The sequence below is a fragment of the Bacillus rossius genome, chromosome 1, assembly GCF_032445375.1.
Source record: "Bacillus rossius redtenbacheri isolate Brsri chromosome 1, Brsri_v3, whole genome shotgun sequence".
Taxonomy (NCBI): Eukaryota; Metazoa; Arthropoda; class Insecta; order Phasmatodea; family Bacillidae; genus Bacillus; species Bacillus rossius.
This window is the reverse complement of record NC_086330.1, coordinates 14194852-14219454: the sequence shown is the minus strand read 5'-3', so window position 1 is coordinate 14219454 and position 24603 is coordinate 14194852. Positions and strand designations below refer to the sequence as shown.

Genomic DNA, 24603 nt, shown 5'->3' with positions numbered 1-24603 from the left:
AACCATTAAAAATAATTCATATTATTTTTAATGTCCGCTTAGTTTGTAAGTATTTATAATGTAACTGAGCTGACCTAATCGACCTTTTTAATTAATTAGGCATTCACGCACACACGGCAAAATAAAATATTCTTTTATTCACCTAAACAAAAGAATTCCGAAGTCACCCGAAGGCAGGTAGGTATTCGGTAATCTTCGGGCATGTCGAATACTCGGCGTGAATCGTAGGATTTTCAAAGATATCACCTCCTACTAATTACGCTCAGGAGTCGCCATTTTGCGTAGGTGGCGCTGCAAGCGAGAAAACATCAAACTCTATAACTCTTACAGATGATTCCGTTAAAAGCAATAACTGGGACACTCTTGTATCGCTGTAGTTATTCGTGAAGATCTGTAAGCTTGAGAGAAACCAAAATGCCACATGTCCGCAGCGGCCGTCGGAACAGGGAATGCCTGGCCACAGCAGGAACGCGACGTGAATGGGAACAGTGCCACTTATATCCCACCTCCCCCCAACACTAACGCCTAATGGCTAGGGCATTCGGGTCACGTAGGACGCGGGAAGCGGCGTTAGCTGTAATTGACAAGCCGCCTCAAAGAGCTCCAGGCGGAGAGACCTTCCACTGCGCAGCGGGCAGTGGTCACTCCTGGTCTGCGCGCATGCTGTCACTGGCATTTACGAAAAGAAGAGTCAAGTTTCTCGGAATGCTTATTACATACCAAACAAACCTTCCCTATTTCCACCCCTTTAGTCCAACTTCGGCAAGTAACCAACTCAAGCAGCTTGGCTTCTGGGTTGTAGTCGTGTCCTTGGCGAATAATTCACCGACGTTTCGGTCGACATTGCAGTCGCCATCATCAGAGAGCAGTTACCTACTCAGTAGGTAGCTGCTCCCTGATGATGGCGACTGCAATGTCGACCGACACGACTACAACCCAGAAGCCAAACTACTTCAGACAATGTTCGTGAAATCCTGCGAACATTATTAAGTAACGAACTCGACCGAGTTTTTTCAAATCTGTACTTTATGTATCAGTCTGGAGGTAATTGTTGTGTATTGTTAGGTGTGTAGACGATAGTATTGAGGTCTAGGAATCAATATATATATATATATATATATATATGGATATTTTCCGGAAGTCGCATAATGCTAACGACTGTAACATATAGTCTTTCTTCAAAATCTACTTAATTGTTAATTTATGAAAATTTCCAAAGATTGTCTGTTATTTTATCGTTTTTTTGTGGTTTAGGAAATGTATAATTTATTCACTCGATTTAGAAACGCAGCAAGATATTTTATTTTAATATGCGAATCCAATCCGCTTTCCGTAGTTATTTCTAATAGGCTATGCGTTTCTAACTGCGTGAAGCATATAATTTCGTTTTAGGTTGATTTGGGTAGTATTTCTTCGAAATACCTATTGTAGCTTTACTATGGCTCGACTTCCAGAAAATTTTTATATAGTGTTTAGTTTCATGGTCCATATACTCCAAAAAAAAAAAAGGTCAACTCAAAAGTTTATATTGGTGTGTATGTAGACACGACATCTGTAGCAATTTTTCTGAAGTCACTTCCAAACTGATATATAAATTCTATTAGTGGAATATCTCGGTCGCGTTCGTTAATGGGTAATATCCGAACAAAGGGGGTAGTATGGGGATGGATAAAAAAAATCGTTCCAACTCCCGTAATACGGACAATATCAATCCGTTCGAACGTATTAAAACTCGCAGGAATAATGCCAAAATATTTTGTCTGAATAATTTTTTTGATGTGATCAACTATAACTGCAAGGGATGGCGGCGGAAAAAAAATTCATAACTCTGTTCGTAGGCATAACATCGAATTCGTACAAGTAATATATTAGTCTTATGATTTTTATCCAAAACATTTTCTGACAAGATGAGTCATGGTTACAGGGGGTTAAAAAAACAATGGTAGAATTTTAAAAAAAAAATCATAATTCAGTAACATGTACACTATTAAATTCGTTCTAATTTATTGTAAAATCTTGAATTATTATGTAAAAATGTTGTCTGAAATAATTTTTATACGACCTTCCATGACTGCAAGTGGTAAAATAAACATGGGTTAAATAACAAAAAAAAAAATACTAACTCCTTTAGTAGGCACACTACCAAAACCGTTCAAATTGTTTGTAAATATTATAATTGTTATCTAAAACTTTTGTGTGAAACAAATTTTTTATAGTACAATTATTGCAAAGGGTTGAAAAATCCTGGGGTTGGAATAAGAAAATAAATAAATCTTCCCTACCATATACACCATCGAATCAATTTTGTTTAGCTTTTTAAATATTGTCTGAAACTTTTGTTAAAATAGATTTTTATCTAACCAACCATTACTGCAAGAAGTGGAAATAAGGTTTGACAGTAAATTATCAAATCCATTATAATTTATTGTATAAATTCTAAACTTTATCTAAAACTTTGGCTGAAACAATTTTTGTTAAAACGAATTATTACCGTAAAAACAGGAGTTGAAACTAAAAGAATAAAAACCTTCTTAGAATCAAATCCGTGGAAATTTTTTAAAAACATCTTATTATAATCTTAAATTTTGTTGAAAGCAAACTCCTATACGACCACGTTATTAGTGCAAGGGATAAAATACAGTATTTTAAGGTCCAAAAATTGAATAATTACCTTAGTTGGCATAGTATGTAATTTGTTCTAAGCTATTAAATGCTGGATGCATTGAGTTAAAAAAATTGATAATATTTCCGCTGCAAGGAAAATGAGAAAAAAAAATCGATCATTTTGTAATATTGCAGAACATAGGCTGTGTCTAAAGGGATTTTTTTAATTTTAATTTTGTTTCCCCATGTAAAAGTATGCATTTAGTGTCTTCTCACGACGTTTTTAAATACGTAAATCTAAAACAAAACAATATTTTTTGTTAATAATGTTCGCAGACTTTCACGGCCATTGTCTCAAGTAGCTTTGGCTTCCGGGTTGTAGCCGCGTCCTTGTCAAATAATTCACCGACGTTTCGGTCGATATTGCAGTCCTACAGTAGGTAACTGTTCCCTGATGATGGCGACTGCAATGTTGACTGAAACGTCGGTGAATTATTCGGGGGCGCGGAAGACTACCATATCGGAAATCTACCATAATGACAGTATTCCACCTGGCCTCTTCGAAAAAGGCGGAAAAGTACCATAACGGAATTCTGCCATAAGTTCAAAGGACGAGGCGGAATTCTACCATTATTCCTTATACACTCCATGGAATCAGTACAGCTGCTTTGCTCTCGAAGTAGTGTATAGAATACATCGTTAGGTAGCACTGTTAACCCCCTAGCTGTTTCTTAGGTTAACTTAAAAGGCTACAGATTGCGCTTCTGATGGTTACTTTCTGTAGTTCCAGTCATAAATCAACAAAACAGATCGCGCACTAATAGAAACAATTTTTTTCCAAAAATGGGTTATAGGAAGCAGCACTGTATACTTATAGCCGCGATCTGTAAAAATAAAAATATTGTACTTTTCCTCCTGTTTTGCCGGGGGAGGTGGGGCGACGGAAGACTGCCATACTGGAAGACTACCATACTGGAAGACTACCATACTGGAAGACTGCCATATTGGAAGACTACCATAATCGAAAAATTCCGTCTGGGGGTGACGGAAAACTACCATAAGTTAAAACGCGACCATACAGTCCTAATACTCGAACGACATGAGTAAATTATGTCTATTATCTTAAAAAGAATTTGAATAAATAAGCAGCATATTAAGTCTTGTGATTCTAGTTAATGTTTTAACGCCAGGTCACTAGTTGAAATGAAATGCAATCTAGTGACCGAAAATCACAATTCCCTGACAACCGACGGTTAAGTAAGTAAAATATTGAATTTATATATATATATATATATATATATATATATATATATAAATATATATAAAGAGATTTCCACCTATGTACTGACTAATCACGATATCTCTGGTACCATAAGGCCTAGAGACTTGAAATTTTGTAGGAATATTCCTTTCGCCGAGTAGAGGTCAGCTAAGAACGGATTTTACAAAATTCCACCTGCAAGAGGGGTTGCGGGGGCGTTAATTAAAAAAATCCACAATTTTAAACTTCAGCTCTTATAAGTATAAAATTGGCCAGAATATCCTTTTTGGCATGTTAAAATTTACCAAAAACGAATTTAATCAAATTCTACCCACAAGGGGCCGTGTGGGGGCGTTAAAAAAAAAATTAAATTTAAATCTAGAGCTCCTACAGATTTAAATTTTGCGAAATTATTATCTTTGTCATCTTGAGTTCAACTGAAAAAGAATTTTACGAAATTCCATCCACGAATGGGATTGCAAGGGCGTTATAATGAAAGTAAAAAAAAAAAATATGAATTACAGTTCGGGCTATAAGGGAGCGTTCAAGTATTACGTAACGAATTTGGAGGGGGGAGGGGGGTCTTGTAAAACGTTACTATGCGTTACAGGGGGGGGGGGGGTTTTGACCTACGCGTTACGTCACATTGTTTTTTTTTTTTTTTTTTTTAACCCTTCAGAACGGTCGCGTAGAGACAGATTCTTTCACGCATTTTTTAAACCTTTTTTTTTTCTCAAAATTTCAAATGGCATGATAACTTAATTTTTTTTTACCTTCACAAAATTGCTTCTGCTTGCTTTACAGGATTAGAGAATGTTTTTTTTTAACTCCAAACGTAAAGTATATATATATATATATATATATATATATATATATATATATATATATATATATATATACACATATATATATATATCAACAGCTGTGATAGTTTTTCTCGTCACTCCAGTAAATTAGTTAAAACAAAAAATGCCGCTATTCGGATGGTTTCGTTATACTTCGGTTGTCAACGTAGACTCCAACCGCCATATTAGAAATTATGTAGGTATTGATATTCACAATACACGGTTTTCTATGTGTGAGATTTTCTCTCATCACAACAGTAATGTTGTGGTACGAAAGACGATTGGTCTGAAGGGTTATAAAACTACTACAGAATTAAAATCTCCCAAGTTTGCAACCCTCTTCGTTTATTTTTTACGGGGGATTCCCGATTGAATTGTTCGTATTTTGTTCTCCCAAGATGGCAACCCTTTTCGTTTATGTGCTCAGTCACTTGGCCGACTGTATGAAAATTGACAACTACGATGTTTCGGCGGAATATAGAAATCCTGAAGATAGCTTGCAGGATCCAGCATAACCTAATATGTCGTGGTATAGCGCTCACGTCCGTGAATCGGAATATTCCTTGCAAGTTATTAAATGCGCGGATGAATCCTGCTGTTCCCGCTTGAGGAGTGCATTAAAATCTGTCTTTCCAGAAACTTTCCTGCCGCCACCCTGCCCAATCCTTCAAACCACAAACAAGCTCGTGGTACCTAGTCAGATAGACAAAGGATTATGCAAGTTTTCGCCACTTCTTTTGAGGTTGTCTGTTGATCTGTCGCCTCCTCTAGAAGGGTTTAGCAGATGCCTTACGATTTATTTTGCCCATCAGTACACTCTGACCTAAAGAACCGAGTATGTTCAACCTGTGGGATTTATTTTACATCCCACAAGAGTGTGCAAATGCACAATCGTTTCATGCATGGCAAGACTGCCCAAGACCGTCATGAAAGTCGAGTACGGCCACAGCGACTTGCTGCAAGAAGGGCAAATGAGCTTCTCTGCATTGTGCGTCGCTGTGAAACATCGTCTGAGGATGCCGATTGGCTCGACGAAGACGAAGTTGATGCAAGCGGGTTAACAATTCCGGAACCCTCTTCGTCTGCTCTCCGGATGCCAGTAATGAAAGAAACTGAGTGGCTGGCAAGCCCATGGACAGAGGAGCAGTAAAACTCCAATTGAATTGTTTTTTTTTACAATCTTCTTATTTTAATTATGGCTAATTTTATTTTAAATGTTTTTCGTTTTCGTTCGATCGTATTCTTAAATACGATTATATTTTGACAAAAATGTTTTATTTCAGTTAGTTTTATGTTTATAATTGCATTGCCAAAGGTAAAAATAATTATTATAAATAAAATTTGTTATTTGATTTTAATAGCTTTATTAGTAAAACGCTAAAATAGGAGAATGCGTGAGAAGAAAAATGGCAGATAAAGCAAAAAGTGTGTAAGGACAGGGCCAAGTCAGGAAAACGACGTAATTAAATGTATGATTGCTAAATGTATGATTAAGTAGTAAAAATTTATTAGGACAAAAAAAAACATTAGAAAGCTCTTGCTTTTAAAAACAAGACATTTCAAATGTTAATAAATAACATTAAAGCGATTAAAACAATAACAAAGGTATTTTAGTGACATATTCCGGTACGTTACGCCACATAATTGTAACTTTAGGTAAAAATGGTCACTTGGGGTTACGTAACGTTTTACTAGGGGGGAGGGGGGGGGGGTACAGAAAAACGTTACGGCGCGTTACATGGGGGGGGGGGAGGGGGGTCAAAAATATCAAAAAATTGCGTTACGTAATACTTAAACGCTCCCTAATGAAATATAAAATTAATATGTCGGATTCTATACGGGTTCAATTTATATTGCTGATGTTGACAGAAATATTCCTAAAGTATTTGGAATTTCTTATCTCCGCCGGGTTTAATGAAAAAAGGAAGTTAAAGAGCATAGAATAAAAGTATTTTCGGATTTTTAACATTATTTTTCAGAAATACCACTAAACTACATATTTATCGAGTTGTCCAATATAAACATTCACGGACACACGGCTAACGAAAAATATGGTGGCGTACAAATAAATACCGTTGCATTGTTTATGGTCTTTCCTTTTATCAACACCGCCATATTTATTTACAATGAACAAAAAAAAAACCGAAGATGCACGATCGGGCGTTTGGCTCTCTCGTCTGTGAACATCATGCTTCCCTAAGCTTTGTGAGTAACATCAGAGCTAAAGTGAATATTTGGCTAAAGTAAATTTATATATAGCAAATTAGGCTAAATAAAATTAGAAAATATAATTTAAGAGCTGATTCATAAAATGGGAAAGTCCCTTCTAATAATGTTTCACAGAGTTTAAAATCACCAGGATGTATAATATCTTTTATTAGACTCAACATTTAAAATACTATTTATATAAATGTGATTCCTAACTAATTTACAAGTTGTCAGGATGGCCGAGCGGTCTAAGGCGCCAGACTCAAGGATCATCCTTACCCGCTCAGCGGGAGCCGGGCTTTCTGGTCCTCATCTCAGGGCGTGGGTTCGAATCCCACTTCTGACAAGTACTTTTTACAGGTGAAAGAAAGTAGGTCTTCTTTCGATAAATACTTAAACTTACCCTTAGTAAGAAATTCTAATGCAAACAAAATAGAGTACTTCTTACGATGTTACAAGTAGTGTGCACGTATCTACTAAAGCCAGCGCAACCGTTTTTTATGAGTTGTGTAGAAAATTTTAGAAGTATTTTTTCTTTTTAAATTAGTAAACAACGGAAGTCTTTCTAGTGTCTCTCAGCGTACCATTTTACACAACATACACGCCACGTATTTGTCGAATTATGGATTTAAGGTAGTACATGCCAGACACTTTTTTTTTAAAAATTTGATTTGTTAAGCAATTAATAATCTATGCATTTAATGAAATTTTATTTATGGTTAGCTATAATGATAATTTAATTTTGTAAACTATTATTATTTTCAATTCAATTTTATTACAATACTTACCCACTTTATTTTCCTATCCATTTCATTTAATACTGATCCACAGCGAAGCGTGGACGGGTTTACCTAGTTTATATCATATGTTTAAAATGCCACGACAGCTATCACCATCAGGTGTATAGTCATACTACTGAGGTGGTAATTCAATTGAGTTTATTTTATGTAATGTCTATCAAAAGAACAATAAAATAAACTTAAGCGTTAATGATTTCCCAAAAAAAATATATATTTTACGTTAGGTACTACATCATTAATAATACCCACATTATGTTTCTGATGGTGGTGTTGGGGTACACTTTTCGTAGGCTGACTTCACTACTTAATGGCTGTTACTTCTTAATGGCCGTGGTGTTGTTTTTGTCATGTTGGGGATGTTACAGGGTATTAATATTATAGCATTATGTTTTTAGCATGTGCTGTGAAAACCATTAGAAGTTTATTTTAACATATAGATGTACAGAAATAAAACTATTGCCATTAAGAATAGATAAAAAAAATCACACCCTTTCTAACCTGTGAACTGCGAATACGGAATATTTGTTATACGTTACTTGAAACGATTTACGTTTGCTGTTTAAGAGGCCACTCCAGTGTTTCAGGGGCACTACGCAACCCGCGTTAACCTCATAAGATTCAATGCTATTTTCATTTTGCTTATAACTTATTAACTAATATAGATTTCGAAATGATGCTTGCTTGATATGTAAGATAACGAAACTCTTATCAAAGCCCCTTTCTTCAAAAACGTGCATAAATTATGGTTTTATACTAATCTTTACTAATATGCATAAGTGTATTGTCTAGGTTTGAACCATAATTTATGCACATTTTTGAAGAAAGGGGCTTTGATAAGAGCATCGTTGTCTTACATATCAAGCAAGCATCATTTCGAAATGTATATTAGTTAATAAGTTATAAGCAAAATGAAAATAGCATTGAATCTTATGAGGTTAACGCGGGTTGCGTAGTGCCCCTGAAACACTGGAGTGGCCTCTTAAGTTTTACTGATTAAGTAGTTGTGAAATTATACCTATATTATAACTGTCTCAATGACTAATAAATCATTTAGAAATACTGTAATGAGCTGGTTAAATGAAAACATTTCAGAATATTAATTTATGAAAGCCATGATCATTTTTATGTATGTTTACCAGGGGAATAGTCTATTTCAGATATAATTTTTCTTCTTATTCTGAAATGATTGCCTGTCCGTAAACAGATTAATAGAAGGCAAAACACAACGCCACAGTAGAGCGACAATGTCAAATGAATTAGCCATGACCTACGGTAAGGAACCATCCTACCAATTTTCAATAAAAAAAATCGGTGGGGCTGTATCGAGACTCACGGCTGTTGGTTTCAAGTGAAACTTCTATGTTAGCGAGTCACTTTTAGTGTAATTGTTTAAAATAAAAACAATAAAAACGAGACATTGACTACGTAATAAAAATTTTAATTCAAAACAGACACTAAATGGTAGCTTACGACGAAAATTCTGTTTAACATTGTCCTGTGATATGATAAATGAGATACCGAAGGCATAATATCAAAATTAATGTTTTTTTGGTGAATCTACAATCTGTATTGCCCAATGTTGTCAGTTCTCTATACACAATCACACGAATCACCGCTATATCACATCTGAGTCGTGAGCTACACTGAACAGAAATTTTTTCCGAAACTAAATTAAAACTAAGTGTATTTGGGAGGTCAAGGTAAGGAATACTTAAATGCGTCTCAGGCCGAAGCCTATATAGTTATTAAAATGTTAAAGCAAAATGATACACACCTTTTCGTCAGACTTTTTCTGGTACCCATATGTTTCGCTGTGATTTTTTAAACGTTTTACGTCAAAATGATATGACAATTACCAGTCGGGATTTGAACCTATGTTCTCTGGAATGCGAATATAGTGTCTTACGACTCGGTCCATAAACTTCGATAGTGTATCCTTTCTCACCATCAGATTGCCTTGTAGTGATTCCTTATGCTACAGGCATGAGTGTACGATTATTACATAACAGTACAAATACATAGTTTCAGACTATAGTACTCCATGTAGGCTATCATCACATGTCTTGAAAAATTATTGACATCTAATATTATAAGTGCAACTATCAAATATTACGGTCTCCTAAATTTTAATTCACGTCTTTTGAGTATATCCTGTACTAGTGCGTGTTACTACATGTAATTTTGTTTAAACATTTACCATGAGTGTATACAGTATTTGTGGAAGGGGAGGGCAGAATCCAGTCCCTCCTCCGGAAACTCTTTTACAGAGATAATGCTTGAAAATACATTTTTAGGTTAGTTTACGATCCCTTAAGTACTTTTGAAATTTTTGCCATTGTATTTTTGTAAAATAAAATTATTTGTCTAAATATTTCTGGCAAACCTACTTTCACCCTTTTTTTTCACGATCTTGACACTTATTGTTACAGAAACATGTTCCTCTTTTGAATAAGCTTCTCTGCACTAATGCCTGTGCCTTGTTAACAGAAGTGTAAACAAATATACACATAAAAAAACACAAATTTGTTTAAAGAAAGTCAGTAAGTATGTGAATATCAACAAATTCAGTTTAGTTCATTAAATAAAATTCAACTGACAAACAACATTTTTAATAATAGGTAAATTAATTCAAGATGTAGTTTTAGACAAACGCCATTACTATTTAAACTGTATGTCATGACAAACATCAGTCTGTTTGTGCCTTAAGATCTCTTTCCCGAAACGTCGCAACTATTCTCTTAGGAATCATATACTGTGTTAGTCTGCGCTATCATCGTTGAGGTTTTCAAAATATCTGTTTTTTCGCTCAGCTGTTACTTACGGTGTTAGTCTGTGCTGTCATCACTGTTCATTCACATCGCTGGGTTCAACTGTGCATCTCTGTATAGCAGTTGTTTATTAAATTTTTATCTGTTAAGTTTCATCGTTGATTTATTCTGTTTGCCGTTGTGCACCGTAAATATTCTTTGTAAATGGAATAGAATATTCATGTAACCTTAACTATTTGTTCATTTACATGAAAATAACTGTATCACTACAAAATAGTGTTACCATTTATGCTTCGTGTTGCCCCAGTACCTCCAATATTTAGTTATTTGCAAACAGTTGTTTGAATAGCGTTCCAGGGATTAGCTGCTTATATTAAGCACGGTAAAACAAAAGAAAGCCAAAAGTAATATAAACAAGTTAACGTTTCTGTGGCTTTAAAACCAAATAAATTAAATGTTTATACAATAACTTTATGCTTGTAAGCACACGCATATTTTAACTAAACACACTCTTTCAATATCTAACATTTATTTCAAAATAACTTTACCATCGACAGTGCAAGATCTTACAAATGTTTTTACTTGTCTATATTTCTATATAATTATTGTACAGCGGGATTGTACGTTTGTTTCCAGGAAAGTTACTAAAAAATTGCTAGACTAGTTATACAAATTTTATTTCACTGTTATGAAATTACATAATTCATGCTGAACGAACAACATAAGAACACATATATTTGCTCGTTACCGAGGTTAGATGTTACTGCACGTGTTAATGACACACTAAACTAAAGTAAACTTGTGGAAAAACATCATGTCAGTGTTAAGAAGACTGCAAGTATCCGCTCTACCACTCTGGTTCTGGGGTAGAGCGCCTGCCTTGTGACTTGTAGGACCCGGGTTCGCGCCCCGGCTCCTCCAAGGCGGATTGCCCAGACAAAATGGTGGCATTTTCTCTGGTAGGAATACAATCCCTTGTAACAAGTCAGGCTACCAAAGAAACGGTGGGTGGAACAGAAAAAAACCTTCCAGGTGGCTTCCAAATGGGGAGCCCGTTTCTTTTCTTGGGCTCCCCATGCGGTGGCCATTCCGGGGGTTTCTCCGGGGGAACGGAGTTTTGCAAAAATATTTTTTTGTAGTTTTAGTTATTAGTAACTGTAGCATTATCATTCCAAAATGTCTTAATAAAGCTCAAACAAACATTTAAAACATTTAAAAAAAATTTTCTTTTGTACGAAATATTTTAATTTAGTTTGCATCAGTCAGTGAGTGGTTGTGTGTTCAACCGTTTATCGGTATATATTTTCTTGAAGTATTATTGACGGTTAAATCCTAGTCAGAAAACTTTGTTTTGTTGTATTTTAGCAGTTTTTGACGAAAAAGTATTTATAGGCACATTATTTTTATTTCTAAAAATATTATTCTGTAAAACCACATAGTTTTCAATCAGAAATATCGTCTTTAAAACGCGCTTTTTTAAACGTGTGTGTGTGCCAGTATTAATCCAGATATAAATAAATTTTCTATTTATTTCATCAAGAGCAAATCCTTTGATACTTTCCAACATAATCTTATGAATGAAAAATTGTTAATTTTCGGCCTCGTCAAGAAATGCGTGGTATATATGATTTAATTATCGTACAAATAGATGCTTTGCAGTCAAATTTGCAAATTCAATTTCATGGTATTAGGTGTTCCGTAAAGTAGTAGTTTATCTAAACTACTCTTTAATAAATGATACTCCAACTGTAATAGGAATTGATAAAGAAAATATGCTGATGAAAAAAAATTTAATTAGGAAATATGTTTTTGGAACTATTCAGCAAGTTATTTCAGCTTTCCGGACATGAGTTTCAAGTTAACAAACGTCTCTGAATTACGATAGCATTTATTGTATAACCTTTAGTCAAAAAAACTTATTGAATTATCACATAGTAAGTAATGACATTAATCGTGGTGTCCTCTTTTAAGACTTTCGAGTTATATTGGATGCCAAGCTTTTTTTCACCAACATGTAGATAATACTATTAGCAACACATGAAGATCTTTAGGTCTTATTAAATTTAAAACTTTCTCTGCATCAAAAGAATAGAAAGTATGCAGAAAAAGTTCTTAAATTATTATTTAAAAATTTCAGGCCTTTAAATTATTTTGAATATGCTACATTCCTATATAACCTATTTGCATTTTATATTTATTAGACGAGCACTTTTTATTATAAACATTTTATTGCTATTTTTTTATTCAGACATAATGACTCGGTTTGGATTAAGAATTCCAACTTGCAATTACAGAATTAGTGACACTTTTAAACCATTATAAACTATAAAATGTGTAAAAAATTATAACTCATTTTGAATAATCTACAAATATTCATTGGTAAAATTTTGTAAACTTCATATTTATTTCGTATACACCATTTTAATTTCGGTTTAAGATTTTTGTGAAAACCAAAGTAACCAATTGGTTAACTGAACTTTATCATCCATCTATCTGTCTGTTGTGTTGTTTCGTGTTTTGTCGCATTGATGTGTATATCTTGTATAATGTGTTTTGGTTGTTATTTTATAGGTGCTGTTAGGCACAAAACTGAATTTCAATTAGATCTGACTGTTTTAATGAAGCATGATAATATGCTACGTTAATATAAAATATACTTAATTTTCAGCAGAGTTTATTTTCGAAAGACTGCAAGCCTGTGCAAAGCTCATCAACATTCGAAATGTACGAGACTATGTCTCCCCTAGAGTGCCTGTGTTGCTTGCCCTATGCCAACAAACGAAACTACAAAAAAATATATCCCTCGCATTTCAGCATCTTAAAAACACATTTTGTAGACTTAAGTAATTACAATGGACATTAAATACCTTAACATCTGAAAATATTACATAAGAAAATCCTTGAATATTTGCGTTGGAATTGCACTCATTAAATAATGATCTACAATTACTTCAATTATTCCAGTGTGCAAAAATGTCAATTCTATGAAGCTACTCAATTAAAATTTTACGAGTAAGACCGTTTTCCTCATTCTGTAGAATGTATAATATTTTTTGGCAGAATGAAATACTAGGTACCACACACATACACATCCGCGATATGGGCTGCATCCGAATACTGGCCTAATGGATCCCTTAGCTAAAAGTGCATCGTAGTGGACGCGGCCATCTTTGTGTTGAATCCGAATTATCACAAGGGATGCCGATGCATCCCTTCACGCATCCACTAATTCGAGATTTCTAGGGATGCGACACTCGCATCCACTAACGCGTCCCTACATCCATTAGCTTCGGAATCGGGTTTTATTTTGTGTGTGTATAATATTACTTCAGATTTTCAGCATAAGATTTGTTTAAAACATTATAAGCGAAAGTGATAACTTAAACAGAGAAAAATGAAGACGTTAATAAATATAATCAAAATACGAATTTTAACTTAAAGGATAATTCAAAACTTATAAGTATTTTTAAGTTTACAATTTATAAAATTTATTTTATTTGGATCGCTATCATGTATAACATACACGTTACATTATTTTTTAATTGGTAGGTATTTATTATTTACGTTTTGCTGAATATTCGGAGATATCCCTACACAAAATGGCTGCGTGAACATTAGTACGACTGACAGTCAACAGGTGGTGCTAGCAGTAAAAGTATTCGGATACTATCCATCCATTAGAAATGCGTTCTCTACATTGTGGCTGCATTTGCTAAGGGATGTAGGGATGTGTGTGCTAAGGACGCATCCCTATGTAACTGTTACCGTCTGAAGCGCTATCTGTACGCTTTAAAGTTAACCTGAGAAACAGCTAGAGGGTTGACAGCGCTACCTACCGAGTATTCTATACACTACTTCGAGAGCAATGCTGCTGTACTCATTCCATGGAGGGTGTAAGAAAATATCGTCCATTTAACTTAAGGCAGATTTCCGTTATGGTACTTTTCCGCGTTTTTCGAAGAGGCCAGGCGGAATACTGCTATTATGGTAGTCTTCCGTCGCCCCAATTATTCGCCAAGGACGAGGCCACAATATTTTCTTTTTGTTATTATTGTTTACAATTGGCCAAGGGAGGTTTCTTTTTCAGCTCCCCTGAAAAAAATTACTTTTTTGTCACATAGGCGGTGTTTTTTCTTAAGCGATGTTGTTGTTGTCCGTGTCGGGACGGGATTGTTGGCCGGCGCGAGACCTGGACAGCCTGCACACGCCTGTGCGCCGCGTGCAGACGCGACATTACGGACGCCCACGCCGCCTTGCTGCCCGGCGCTACGCCCCACGCCATTGTCCCGACCGCGAGGCACCGCCCCCCAAGGTCTTCCTGGTGGGCGGCCCTTCCCGCCTTGTCGTTTATCCGGGACGCCCGCGTGCATACAGGCCGAGGAGTGCGGTCCTGCAGTCCTCTTATGGAGGACTATTGTTGACTATGTTTTACTGGCCTTGGGAGACAAATATCTCAACAGGCAGGACTGTACCTTGTAATTATCAAGTTAATCTCATGTTTCACTGTTATGTGGCATTCAAGATTCCAGCCCCTTAATAACTGAACCCTAAAAGTTTTTAAATAATATATTAAAACTTGGCTTTTATTATTTTCGATGTACAACCTTTCTTCATACAATGTCCACACCACTTCCTCCAGACTCATTGTAGCCATATTGACCGCCATTATGGTTGTCTGCTAGAATATAGTAGTATCGATTTCATCTTGCTTCACTTTTTATCTGCCAAATCGTCAGGCACCCTTTGTTCGCCGTATAGACTCCTCGGACTAAGTTCCTCGATATAAAGTCATCTGTCCAGTTTTTTGACGTGAACACGTCTTTAAAATTGCTTCCATAGTGTGAGGCAATTTAAAAAAAAAGAATGATAACAAAATTGGGGGATACAGTTTTTGGATAGCTAAAGAATCAAAGAATTCGTTACGCTTAAGTGAAGACTGTAACGCAACGCGCGCGGTGGAGGGGGAAGCGCCGCCATTTTGAGGTAATTTTGCTGCATTTCGAGATTTACAGTTAGTTAACTTTTGACTCGGAGAAGCTACGACGTTCGTTCGAGTTTCAATCGTCAGCTCTCGTCAAAATCTGGCGATTGTATTTATAGAAGATTAGTGCAAAATAGTTACAGTGAATATATACGACGTTAAAATAAAAAAGCGTATTTTATATTTTGTATTGAAAATATCACCTGTTACGTACACGTATTCACGTACATCACACAGCCGTGTTCATGACACAGCAACACCGCATTTTTTTTGTACATACACGATTGCTGGTTATACCATTTTGTCATGGAGTTACCTCAATAACGGACAAAAGAGATCAATGTGTTTAGGTATTCGTCTTGATAAAATGCACTATCACCAAAATAGCGGATGTCCAAAAATAATAAATTTTAATCAATCTTACCCATTGAAAACATCTGTATAGTGGTCTTAATTTAGAGTCCTCGCTATACGTTCTCGATATAGAGTGTTTGGTATAGAAACCTTGGTTTAGATTTTCCATTACATTGACATCGATATAGAGTCCTATAAGATACTCGACCTAGAGTCTCCGTAACAGATTTATCGATGAGTCCCTCGATAAAGAGTCTCGAGTGGATGTCCTCGTAATAACACGGTACTACTCATTATAAAGTAAAGGTACCTCACTATAGAGTCGTCAGTGTATTATTGTCCTCGTTATTGAGTAGTTTGAAAATGTTCCTCTGTATAACGTCGTTGATCAAGAGTCCTTGGTAAAGAATCTTCTATGTATAGTTTGGTATACAGTCTATGGTAAAACAAAAATGTATATAGAGGCTTCGTAAAAAATTAAGGTCGTCGATATAAGGTCCCGATTGAAGAGTGCGTGGTATGAATTCATTATTAAAGAGTCCTAGGTATAGTATCTAGGGTATGGGTATAGGGACTGGTTGTAGAATATTGGTTAAGGAATTATATTGACGTGACAACGTCTAATAAATCGATGAACGCCGGCTGCACGCACATTGTTCCGTTACGCTGTGTCCCGTTACGCTCATTGTACGCTTGCGCCGCATTTATCTCTCTTCCACTCGACTGTTTATAAAGTGAAGTGAAAAGTTAATGTGGTTTTCATTGCTTATTACAACAACAATTTCGGCAATAAAGATTAATTATTCTTGCATTTTAAAAATCTGATTACTAGTATAAATTCAAGTATTTATTCTTTTATTATTAAAATAAAAATGGTTCAATTTTATTCATAAAGTATGCAATCATTTCATTAATGTTTTTTATGACGTTGTCACGTTAAACTATCGTCCGCAAACCGAATTTACAGACAACTAATTTTTTTTTGAAGACCGTGACATAGAGACCCCATAATTTAATCTTGGGTATTGAAGTAAAGTAATAGTTTTACATGACGCAGTTACGCTCAAAGCTGTGAAAAGGACCGAATCTTAGAAACTGGACACTACAGTTGTTTCAAGGGCCTGGCCTACCACACGGCAGGTCGCAAGTAGATTCGCGCGCGACCTACACTCGGGGATGTTGACAGAGGCGCCGTCGCAGAAACAGCAGAGTCTACCGTGGACTCGGGCCTGTTCCTCAGTGACGGGCTGTTCTCTTATCAACTGTCGTGCGTTCGGTCAATGTTGTTGGTCGGACTCAAGTCCTGTTAAGCTAATCTGATTGGAGCCCGCTCCCGCCAATAGCGGCAGGCCTCTGCAAACAGCGCCTGCTCCTAGTCTCCTGGAGCGCACGCCACTGTGACAGTGTGTTACTTGCACAACCGTCGATGTGACACGTTGGTCATTACTAGAGATAAAGAAATTGCGCGCATTCATTTAGTCGCAAGTTAGAATCCAAACCTTCACACTCTCGCACTGTGTTCATGATTGGACCGCAGTTATTTGGACACGCCCCTCTACGACCGTGAGCCAACGATGTCCAGCTAGAAGAGAAGTAAGCGAATCAGGTAGTGCCAATTAAGAAGGATAAAACTGTTCTCACTAAGAAATCAACCAATGGATAAGCAAACATCAGTTTAACACACCTATGACTTTGAATTCTACCCTGAGCTCATTACTGTGGCAACTGGCAACATGCCCCTTATTTTGAAGATTTTCAAATTTATGGAAGTCCTCAGCCAGTTTGATTAAGTTTGTGCAATTTCTCGGTAGTTGATAAAATGTTTTTAATGCCACAATAATTATTTTTTTAAAAAAATATTGTTTATGTGTGGTTACACTTTAATATTAGTAGTTTTCCTTCATTTGTTTACATAAATCGTGTTTATGGTCAATGTAATTGTTTTAGATTGGTGAAGATTTAATTTGAGAATGGCCGAATTCAGCGAAGAACTTTTTTAATTAACAAAGTTTAGGCTCATGGTAATCTGTATGACATTGGGGTGAACGACTATAGGAATCGGCTAAAAAAAAAAATCATGGGTTGAAAAAGTATGTTTTTTTTCCCTTCTACATTGTTTTAAGCACATTCTATACTCGATTTCATGGAAATATTTGGCTTGGAAAAATTTTTCCGACAGCCAAATGATAAATATTTGGGTTAATGTTGTCGTGGTATTCGTGACCCTACGCTATTAAATCTGTCGTGCAGGAGCTGTACGACGATGTGTCGTGTCTGTCGTGTCGTGTTCGTCGTGGCATTGTGAACCCAGCTTTGAATCGTACATATTATGGTTCTCGCGATATGATCTCTTTTTCTGTATTCCTACCACTGAGCCAGCGCTCTCCAGCAGGGATGAATCACACTCGTGACCTTTGAACCAATCACTTACGTCCCGTTCTCACTCGCAATGTTGGTTGTTTCATTGCCATGTAATTACCATTATTTTAGTGTCTCTCTTGAAAATTATCTCAATAGCGAACTTTTATATTGTGTTTCGTCCCTAAATTTTTAAAACAGATATCTAGTTAATATTACATCATAGAGCATCAATTGGCGCACTCAAGGGTCGAGGATATATTCCCTCCCATAAATATTAAAAACAATATATATTATTCCCACCAATAAATGGAAAGATTTTGAAAACAAACTGTAGAAAAAAGTAGTTCAATTGCCCCCCCCCCCCCCCCTTTCCCACCCCCCGCCAACAAAAAAAGAAAAAAAAAAACATGCTCCTAAATAGCGGTCAAAATTTACGCGTGTCTTTTGCGTGACCTTTTACATGTGTGTTACCGGGTGATTGTTTTCTCCGGTAATGTTTTCTCCTTTTTACGCCTAATCTTCGACGGGAGACCACCCGCAACGCATCAACAGAAATAAAACAAGCATGGCCTGCCTTGTACCTGTGCGTCCTGTATTTAGACTGCCCGCACAGTTATAGCCAACGCACCGTCGAACAGTCTCTGGCGTTTTGACCGAGTGAAGTCCGGGACACGTGGTCGCCACGCTGTTACCGAACAGTCTCGAAACAAGGAAGGGGTATGTACAGCCCCCTCAGCTCAGCGGAAAGAGAGAGAACCACACGTCACTCCCCTGCCTTGCCACTATCCGGACTTGGACTCTGCCGCTGGCAAGCCCTTCAAGACGTTCACGTAGAAGTTGGACTTTAAACGATTCGTCAGCTGTGGAGGACGTTTCGGTAGAATGAGTTGAAGGTATAGCGAGTAGGAATCGCTACACGAGTGAAGGAGCGTCGCTCGGCGAGCATGGACTCGGTGTACGAGTGAACGAGTTACTCGCTTGACTAGTTGGGAGTTATAATTGTTGGTCCCGAGCCGTGCTGGGTCGAATCGGGGCATGTATCGCTTCGAGGAGCAACGCTTTGCATCATGTGGCAGTACCCTTGCTTAGAGATCATTTTGCTTCGTTCGCGAGCAGCCGGTGTACCGATTGCGTCAGTGGGTTTCTCAAAGTGTGCGTCGTTCTCCGCATCACCGGGCGCCCAAAAAAAATAGTTTCTCACGAACTCATTTCGCTCGTTCGCTTGTACCAAATGGACTTCGGCCGGAGTCGTCGGAAGTCTTCACGGATCTTCTTCAGTTCCTCGAAGTGCCTTCGCGATGTCTGCGTTGGACTCGAGCTCTCATCGTAAGTCGCGAGGAACGCGTTGCGGTCCAAAATTTCAGAAACCTCGGGGTCTTGAACGGCAGGTGGAGCTTTACCGTTGTTTTGCTTAGAGATCACGACATGGTCCAATTTGCGGTGTAGCCCGTTTGCGATATGCTCTGCTGGTTGTCGAAGCTGACTCATGTGTAGAGACCGGAAAAATTCGCGGATTCATTTCGTGATAGGCTAAAATTCAAACACGTGAACAATTATGCTGGTTCTTCTATTGGCTCGCAGTTTAACTGGATCTCTCTGGGCAACTGACAGACTATTGACCAAAAAAGCCTCGAATCACAAGCTACCCAGTGGAGACGCCTCACAAGTTAGCACCTAATGAACACGCGTGTTTGCTTGAGAAATGCAGAGGATAATGGAAGCTATCCTAGAGGTCATTGAATCCGCGAATTTTTCAGGTCTCTACTCATGTGGCACATTGCCCGGCGCTGGTTCGTCATCGCTAGATGCATTGTTGTCTGCTTCATCATCGACGTTGGGTGGTCTACGCCTTTCGGCGACTGGTGTGTGTGTGTGTGTGTGTGTGTGCCACGCCGCGAAGTCGGCGAGATACTCGTCTTCGAGCTCGTCTGGCCAATCGTCGTAGCGCCGTCTTGGTCCAGACGTCGGCGCCGTTTTCACCTACGTTCTGCCGGTCCATCGCCGCTCCACGCTTTCGTGACTTCTGTAGCTCGTGCGGTCTCACAGTCGGCTGCTGAAGGCACGACCTTTGGGGGCAAGCACGAGGGTTCCCTAGCCCTGAGACATGCTGACGTAGCGAGCGACGGAGACAGCTCCGGCCTGGATAGCCGGGAGAGGTTGGGTAGGCCTCCACCGGACCGCGGGTTCGCTATGTGTTTTGAGGAGTCCCAGTGTGAGGCGGGAGACTGGGGCAGGCGCCAGAAGTGATGACAACTCCGGAGGGCAAAGGTAGCATACAACTTTCTGGTCGGCCGAGTGGGGTAGGGGGCCGATGGTGGTACACATGCTGGGATGGGTAGCCTCAGCCCCTGTGTATAGCCAAAGCTCTAACGCTCTTCCTGGTTGCGTATGCGGCGTGATCCGCATCCACGCCCGTGGGGGCACCGGGGCGGCAGGGCCATTAGGCTAAGAGCGCCGGATAATAAAAGAAAAGGGGGGGGGGAAACCCTTGTGTCATGAAATCAATCATGAAGGCACGACCAACCTCAGGGTCGGCGATCTTGGAAGAAGTGGTCGCAGGCGGAACATCGCTGACGTTGTCAAACCTCGCAGCACTTTCATCACGTCCGAGTGAAAACACACACGCCCTTTTTGATATTTCGTTGTTACCAGTAGGCAGAGTAAATTGAATTGGTACATACGTGGGAGAAGTCCGCAAATCCCATTTCATTTATAATAACTCAATTTATATGAATAAGGGCACTTGAGTGACGTCGAATCGTGTTCCTTGTAGAAATACCGTTTCTGTATCCCTTCTCGAATCGCTCCACTATGCATTGATCAGATCACAGTTAGTTTGGAACGGACACATTTCTGGAGAGATAGCTTTCTTTGTATATGCTGGAAAATATCACTTGAAAGAAATATGGCCTTTTCGAACAGACTGATTCAATTCGGGTAAATCAGTGGACAGTTATGAATTCTGAAATCACGTTTATACAAGTGAAATTTTTTCCTATTTTAAATTATTTTATAGAATGGGAGTCCGTTTATGAAACAAACTAACATTGCTTTGGAATTTTAAAAAAATTGTGCCCCCAAAATAAATTAAAATAAGTATTACTTCCAGTAAGAAGAAGAACTCTTTTTACAAAAACAAAACTTTTACAGGTCTCAATTCTTCAGTAAAAAATAGGAATGGTATTTGGACTCAGAATCATTAATATATAGACAGTTTGGAAAATGCGGGGCATATATTTAATGAGTGGCAGGGAATAAAAAAAATATTTGTTTTTAAAAAACGTGTTCGTCAGTTAAATACAACACAAAAGTACACATATAATATTACTTGCTAACGCAAAACCGATCAAATGCAGTGACACTGAAATTGAAGATGGATGTTAATCATTGTGCCATTTGTGGGTTCCTGATGATATACTATAACTGTAGTGCCTGTAACATTTTATTTACCATAATTAAACCCTAAGATGTCGATTTCTTGATGTGTAAACAAATTATCCCTCGGTATACGGCATTTGGTAGGAGTAATTTCGTGAATGAAACGGAAATGTGTAAACATGGCGCTGCTATCTGTATAAGTCTCAGAACACTGAAAAATATAGCAGACCCATGTGATTCATCCGTTTATGTTAACTTTTGCGAACATTGGGAGACGTACTAAGCGTATTGGTGTGACAAACTAAAGTTTATAATAGATAAAAATAATCCTTTAGTAATTTATGTTATATATGATAGCAATAATAATAAATAATGAAAACTTAAAATAGGCCAAAGTACTGGCATTACAATTTTGACAATCCTTAATTAACATTAAAATGTAGAGAAGCGCAGTATTCGTCGTACCGTGGAGACACAAAAATTTCTAAGCAGAAATATATTCGATGCCATGACGAATAAAAAAATTTCTTAAGTTGTACTGTTAACGTTTGTAGGAAGTATTTATAGACTGATTTCTGTCTGTTATAAAAAAAACAAATAAACATATATACTTAGTGTTTCAGGTTAATTAAAGTTACTTAATGTTTTATGTTAATTTTTTTTAATGTTCATATTGGACTGCAACTTTTAGTTTGATTAATACGAGGGCTTTTTTTTCTACCTCCGATGGACTATAAAAAAGACAAATCTACATAAAATAATAATTTTATCACCAATGTTCAGCAGAATCTTTGAGATTTTTTTTTTTTTTTTACATAATCGCCAAAATGGTTTATGTATTTGTCATATCGTAACACAAGCTTCTCGATGCCTTCTTCGAAGAAATTAGCCGCCAGTGAATAGAGATACAGGGCCAGCGCCTGGTTCTTCCTCTCCCTCAGGACGCCGCTGTGAGGCGGGTGGACTAATAGTGCGGCGCATTCCGCCCCACTATTCGTAAATCTTGCGATACATCTTGTCGCGGGAGCCAGTGCGCCGTGCGATTAGTCCACCCGCCTTACAGTGGCGTCGTGAGTGAGAGAGGGAGATCCAGGCGCTGTTTCAGTTAACAGGTGTCACGAGTCAGTACCCAACGAGCAGATCTATTTTGCCCGAATGCATAGATGATTATGAAGTCTATCCTATATGTCATTTAAATAAAGAATTATTCCTGTCTCTAAATATTTTATTTAATTTAAATGTCATTTCAACTTTTAAGCATTTATCAATGGTCTCATTCTTTCAGAAAGCTCAGAGAGGTGTGTGCTAAAACGATGTAAAATGTTCAATTATAGATAAATTTATTAAAACTGAAAATGGTGTCTATTTCTCCTTAAAATATTTATTGCCTTTCTGAAGAATAACAACATAATTGAAAATGGACAGACGTATTCTCGTTGTCTTGCGTGTACCAGGCAGCTAACGCATACAAGCAATACTGTCACTGAGATTCGATTTATAGTACTTTAAAGCCGGATTTTCAATAACATATTTGCTGATTTAATTTTAATTTCATGATTTGGGTTTTTAAACAAATTTGTCTAGATTTTTTTCACATTATAAGCTTTTTCTTTGATTTTGCGATTATTTTACAGTGCACATTTTTTTACCACGTGAAAGGGTCTAACTTGCATCCCTGAAAAATAAAATATATCTGAAGTTAGCTAGACAGCTGAGCAATGAATAAACACTTCCAATGGACTCGAGTAATTTTGCCAGAATATGTTTGAAGCTAGCTGGTAGTGCCTGGTAGGCAGGCCACTCTCTTGACATCTCAGTTCGCGGGGTGGTAGCTATCCGGGAGCCGGAGTGCCTGGTAGGTAGGCTGCCCTTTCACTATAATAGTTGGTTTAGCAGCGGGTGCGACAGGAAGTGCAACCTTCTTCCACTACACTTGGAGTTAGTGCATGTTTGTCGGTACAGTGCTTTATAAAAGCCAGAATAATTTTTTTACGTGACGTCTAATAAATCTATGAACGCCGGCTGCACGCACAAAAAAGTGTCCCGCTATGCACATTGTCCCGTTGCGCTCATTGTACGCTTGCGCCGCATATATCTCTCTTCCACCCGATTGGAACAACCATCGATTTGACTTTTCGAGGCACATTAAACTTGAAACACTCCCATTAGTTTCCTGCTTTTCCTATCATCGTTCTATCCTTAACAGAATAACACATATTGGAAGAAGTTAAATAGCAAACATATATAAAAGTTATAGTGAAAATAATCTCTTCGTTAAAGTAATAAACATATTTCACTTAATGAGTGCAAATAAAAGTAAATTTATCAATTAAATTGTAGATTTCATTTCACTCCTTCTTTGTATCCATACAAAATAGTGATAATTCAATAAAAATGATTCAATTTTATACATAAAAGTATGCAATCATTTCATCGGTGTTTTGTTATGATGATGTCACGTTAAACTATCGTCCATAAACCGACTTTACAGACAACCAATTTTTTTTTTAATATGTAGCTATCCAGCACTAGGAAACCGTTTATATGATTTCACAGTATCTTTAAAGTATTTACATGTAGCTAACCTAACCTCCTTTGACCATTAGTTATCATGAGTTGTCAAAATATACATTACGGACACACAGCAAACGAAAAATTTGGTGGCGTACAAATAAATACCGTTGCCTTGTGTATGGTCTTTCCTTTTATCAACACCGCTATATTTATTTATAATGAACCAAAAAAAAACCGAAGATGCACGATCGGGCGTTTGGCTCTCTCGTCTGTGAAAATCAGGCTTCCCTAAGCTTTGTGAGTAACATCAGAGCTAAAGTGAATATTTGGCTAAAGTAAATTTATATATAGCAAATTAGGCTAAATAAAATTAGAAAATATAATTTAAGAGCTGATTCATAAAATGGGAAAGTCCCTTCTAATAATGTTTCACAGAGTTTAAAATCACCAGAATGTATAATATCTTTTATTAGACTCAACATTTAAAATACTATTTATATAAATGTGATTCCTAACTAATTTACAAGTT

General features: G+C 37.2%; 1 non-coding gene across 1 annotated transcript; it reads left to right on the top strand.

Moving 5' to 3' along the window:
- Positions 1–7147: 7147 nt before the first annotated feature.
- Positions 7148–7264, top strand: Trnal-caa (transfer RNA leucine (anticodon CAA)). The gene is made up of 2 exons: positions 7148–7185; positions 7219–7264. It is a non-coding gene; the product is annotated as a tRNA-Leu (tRNA).
- Positions 7265–24603: the final 17339 nt, after the last annotated feature.